Source organism: Sciurus vulgaris, assembly GCF_902686455.1.
Source record: "Sciurus vulgaris genome assembly, chromosome: 16".
Classification (NCBI taxonomy): domain Eukaryota; kingdom Metazoa; phylum Chordata; class Mammalia; order Rodentia; family Sciuridae; genus Sciurus; species Sciurus vulgaris.
The window spans coordinates 79,542,214-79,548,278 of record NC_136477.1 but is presented as its reverse complement, the minus strand read 5'-3'; positions in this window follow the sequence as shown (position 1 = coordinate 79,548,278).

Below are 6,065 nucleotides of genomic sequence, written 5' to 3'. Positions count from 1 at the left end.
CGCATTTTTGTAGATACACACATATGTAAATTGGTATCACAATCAACAAATGGATTCTGTTAGACCAGCTTTTTATATAGTGTCCATCTGTACTTTTTTATGTGAGGCACTTCCCTCCCATCCAGTGTTTTGCTTTCTTGCACTAGAAATTTGGTAGCTTCCACCCATTGACTGCTACTTCCCTGCATTTTGGGTTCATACTCATGTAGGCTCCTTGTTCAATCTGTAGGTCTGCAGTCTTCCTGAGATCCACCAGGTTCTTATCCTCTACTAGTTCCTCTCCATGGTAGACAATACCTGCCACCAGCTCCATCAGTAAGGGCACCCTTAGAATTCAATATGGTGTTAACAACCAGCTGTCTTCTACCTTTTTCCCAGCAAATTAGAAAAGGCAAATTGGTTGGTGTTGGTTATAAAGGGGAAGCAAAAAGTGTCAGGGCAAGCTCCCATTTACAGTTATTCCTCTGCCCTTAGTCTTCATTACCTGTATTAGGGTAAGAGAGACAATTGTTTCTCAAAGTCTTACAGAGTAAATTCTGTATTATATTATTAGAGTTGTTTGGTGTTAGGGATAAATAAGTCCATATGCTCCTTAATCAACTTACTGAAGCATCTGATGTTTACAACATGGTGTGGAACACAGTTAAGAAAAGTAGAGCATAGGTATATTTTATTTCTATTCTTCAGCATCTTTTGCTGATTAAAATGACTATGTTGTAAGGTCAGAGGATGTTATATTCTAATGTGTTATTTGACCAATAAAAATCTATTAATTGTAAAATTCACTTGATATATTATTTGGGCTAAAAATAATTTTTATTTCTGTCATAATATTGATTTATATAATGTATTTTTTCCCCTTCAGGTATTCATTTGAACTAATATTGCTCATAGAGATTGTTTTGTAGATGTACATTTCTGGGATCCATAGACACATTATTCTCAGATATTTTTGCCTATTGAAAGAGTTTTTGTGTGGAATTTGAGTCACATCTTTAATAAACTCATGACTGAGCATTGTGGAATTGAGAAAAACTTTTCTGACATTATGATTTAAAAATATAACAAAATATCTGGCAGTATTAAAGCAAAAGCATTTTATTAAATTATTAGTATGTCATTGAATAGAAAAGGAATATATTGCCTAAAATTTCAAAATATGCTAGATATATAAATGTGTGTGAAATGTGTGTACCTAAGTATAAAAGAGGCTCTAACGTCTAAAATATTGGGACCTGACATTATGTAATGTCTTTAAAAGAATTTGAAAAATTGAGGCAAACATTGATGACAAAGGATTCTGACTTTAGTTTGTAACCAGGAACCATTCTGTGAATACTTGACCATGTGAAAATTAATGATTTCTAGTCTGCTAATATTCAGCTACAGTAAATTTTATTCAGAATAATAGATAGCTTATTGCATGTAATATAAATAGATCAAGTACTGTAAGTCAGAGTTCATAGGGAAAGTATGCCCACATGGCCAGAGTGGCCATCACATGTGATGGAGGGTTTGGAGAAAAAAAATCACACTATAGAAATTCTTGAGGAAAGAAATAATTTTTAGGGGTGATTGGGGATGTAGTTCTGAACCTTAATACAATACTGCCTACTTCATCATTTTATTTGATTTTGTTTACAATTCTTTTTGTGTGTATCGCTTTGTTGACTAGATTCTTAGGGAATGTTTGTAGGCTATTACAAATGTAGATGAGCTACTTTTAACCATAGAGAAAACATGGATCCTGTTTGGGGATTTTAGTTAAAATTTAACTTTTGTACACTGTTGTTCTATTAAATGTTTCTAGTGTTTTTTTTCCCCAGGGTCGAGGACCGAACTCAGGGCTTTGCGCATGCAAGGCAAGCATTCTGCCACTGAGCTAAATCCCCAACCTCTCTAGTTTTCTTTTGAGTGAGGAATACTAGTTTGGTATTACATATCATTTACAATATTAGTTTTATTTATTTGTGTTTGTGATGCTGGAGATCTAACCAAGAGCCTCAGGCATGCCGGATGAGTAAATGCTCTACCACTAAGCCACATTCTCAGCTCCTAGAGTATCAATTTTTAATTTGATTGCATAAACTTTCTGAGAACAATGTGCAATATGGTTTTAAGAACTTCCCATTAAACTTTTTTAGAAAATATTGTTTCCTGGTTTGTATTAATAAAATGAATGAATGGGAGCTGGGGATATAGCTAAGTTGGTAGAATGTTTGCTTCGCATGCACAAGGCCCTGGGTTTAATTATCAGCAACACACACACACACAAAAGAAAAAAAATGCATGGTAGCTATTTTTTGAGTGTTACATTGAAGTTTTTTATACAAAATTATCTTTAAAGCATTGTATATTTTCTAAAATATTATTTTAAAATATTTGTTGAAATCAGTAGATGGAAAGTGATGTCAATTTGTCACCTGTTGAAACTATATTAATAAATTATTGAACTTAAATTTAAACTTAACAAAAATTGTTTTGGTGTAACATTATAAGTGTACATTTACTCTTTTCTTTGGTTTTAGACAACAGTACTTCAAATTAATTGATGAGTATGTATCCCAGACTGTATTGCATAAGATGGAATGGATCCAGATTTTATATATAAAAATGATTAGATTTAGATATAAGTCAAATTGCAGGTGAGTATTTCTCAATTTAAATTCAAATATATTTTTTTAAATATATATATATGTATTTAGTTGTTGATGAACACAATACCTTATTTTATTTTTATGTGGTGCTGAGGATTGAATCTAGGGCCTCATGCATGCTGGGTGAGTGCACTACTACTGAGCCACAATCCCAGCCCCAAATTGAAATATCTTATTGTCTTTTATGACATGGGTTAGATCTGTGACATTGGTTCTCATGATGAACCTCCAGAGGATCTTAGAGACCCTTTCAGTGGATCTTAATTATTATTTGCCCTTTTGATTCTATTGATGTCTTCCACTGATGGTGGAAAGCAGTGGTAAAACTGTTATAAATTAAGGCAATGGTACTAAACTCTAGTCAGCAAATGCTTTACTGTTCATAGAACAAAACAACACGAAGTGCACACTTGTAATCCCAGCTTCTTGAGAAGCAGACACAGGAGGATCATAAGTTTGAGGCCAGATATAAAAATTTAGCAAGACCCTGTTTCAAAATAATAATAAAGATGGGGCAGAGCTATGGCTCAGTGGTAGAGCACCCCTGGGTGGAACCCTAAAACTACAAACTAAACTAAACCTGACAATCTTTAATTGAGAATTTCCATGTAGTCCTAAGAATAATGTTATTACATGTTGCTTCTTGAGTACATTTTTTCAATACTATATGTTAACAAATGGATTATACACATAAAGCAGTTGTGTGTACCAAAGTACAACTAAAAACAGTCAGTTTTGAATGCTGTCATATGAACTGGATACTGTAACTTAAGTGCTTAGAACATATTTTCTTAAAACAGAAAGAGTGAGCCTGTACTTCAGAAAAAAATGACTGACAGATTGTGTGACAAAAGAGAAAATTTGATCTTATAAGTAAAAATTTGAATTTTAAAAACTCATATCTATTGCTGTCACCTTGACAACTTTTTTGTACTGAAAAAACTTTCTGATGAGTTCAGTAGGATGGTTAACTAATGTGATTATTTTGATAATTGTGTAGAGATGTGTCAAAATTTGGAAGTTGTTCTTGACTCAACAAACTACACTTTTTCTAAATGACCAGCATCTGATGATACAAGTTTAGCACAGGCAAAAGATCCATTAAAAGTACAACATTGGAGCCTGGGGTTGTAGCTCAGTGGTAAGAGTACTTGCCTAACACATGTAAGGCACTGGGTTTAATTCTCAGCATCACATTAAAAAATAAATAAAATAAAGGTAAAAAATATCAGGCAGGAGGGATTTGGGATATGGTTCAGTGGTTAAGCGCCCCTGGGTTCAAGACCCAGTACAAAAAAAAAAAAAAAAAAAAGTAGATAGAGGCTAAGAAGGTAGATAAGTGGTAGAACTCAGTGGAATCACAGTCTGCTGTAACAAAAAAGAAAAAAAAAAGGGTACAACAGTGATCCATGATCTTAAAGAAACAGTGCAAGTTCATTGATATATATGACTCCATGTTCTAACTATTTAAAAAGTGCCATTTGTGAAATTTTGAAGTAACAGCAAAGAATAATATCCAGAATGATCTGAAAAGGGTATTAGCACACAATTCACCATTTCAGCTACATATCTGTACAAAGTTTTGTTTTACTTATACACCCAGAAAGAGGAATGGAATGTATAGAATGAGTAAGGAGCTAGAGAACATTAGTGACACAGATAAAGAAAATGCTTGTTTTCTGAGGAACATTTGAGGGATAGTAATTTGGAAAGATTGGAGATGAAGAAAATGGACAACTAAATATTCTCTAGAAATGTATCACTTGGTTCTTGTCTGTGACTAAAGAACTGAAGACATAAATTATGAGATGTATTTAGAGTGACTTGTTCCACCATTAGAAAGTATCCACTGATAAGCAGGTACAGTGTGTTCTTTGTTGCACTGCTGATGGAATAAAAATTATTATTTAATCCTCATAGAATTAGAGTCCTAAGAGACTAAAACAAGTGAGTTTATTTAGCCTTAAGACCCAGTAGACTTTCAAATGCCAGAGGCCACAAAACACTTCATTTGCTTAGCATATTTATTAGCATATTTATGATATATACTAATAAAAATTTTTGAGTTCATGAATAGAGAGACATTTTCTCGACACTGCCTAGATGCTGGCAAATGGGGAGATTTGGTCATGTGTGTCTTGGACATATGTGTGAATAAACAGATTTTTCTCTTTTTTCCCCTCCTTTTCCTTCTTCCTTGGCAACAAGTAATAATATTATTGTAGTGGATTTGAATGGAATCAATTGTATAGAGGTGGATTGGGGAACATTTCCTCTCTTTCATAAAAATTCACCTTGGTATTTTAATTCAGATAGCAATTTTCAGTGGTGGGCCTGTATCTATCAAGCATGAGCAAATTTTTAAATTGTTTTCTTCCATTGCTACTGCACAAATTTTTGTCAGTATTTCTTTCCCCATTTAACTAGGACATCTTTTGAGGCCTGTGATTGCTTGAACTTCTCTCGCCAGGCAGTTCTTTGCCTGGTCTGCCTCATCTCATGGTTTATCACTCATGATTTCCACTTAAAATTAGTGTACATTATTACTCACTTGAAAGAATAAATGTGACTCATTCTTTTGAATGTACTCCTTCCCCTCACTTCTCCCCCATATTATTTGACTTGAAACAGTTAATGCCTGCTGGAGTTTTCAATGTAAGTTGCTCTTGTATTTGGAGTATGGGATGAGGGTGGGGCACTCTAGGGCACTCACAAGTAGTTGCAGTGGACATCTACTTGTGTTATATCATTTAGGAATTTGATATTAAATAGTACAGCAAATCCTTTTGTAACAAAAAAACCTTTCAGTATAATATAACAATTTGTATTTTATAAATTCAGGTTTATAAAATATGTAAGTTAGGTTTTTGAGGTGATTGAATGTCCTTCTGTTTCAGTAAGCTGGGTGATTTTATCCCCTCTGACTCTTAAAAGAATGAGTATTTCAAACTTAGACATAACTTAGTTTTGAGTTCTTAATTTGAATTTTGTGGATAAAATTCAGATCTCTGTGAAATTCAGACTCTGAGCTACATCCCCAGTCCTTTTTTTTTTTTTTTTTTTCCGTTAAAGGGGAAAGGGAGCGTGTATCACAATTAAAAGGTCAAAGATAAAATAGCAAGCCTGGACAGGCAGAACCTTAGATAATGGTAAAATGTGACAAATTAGAGGTCAACCCAACCATGAGGAGACTGTTATCAGGATCTTATGACCAGTCTTTATTACCTATAGCATGCCCAGTCATTAGCAGGGGGTTATCCAGGAAGAGCTTGGCCTGATCTTAAATGCTAAAGGTAACAGAGATTTTGGAGACTGTCAACTAAATACACTCCTTGCCATGGAACAGAAAGTCTTCCTGAAGGAGATATGATTAGGATATCTTCATGCATTATGTATGTATTCTTTTGA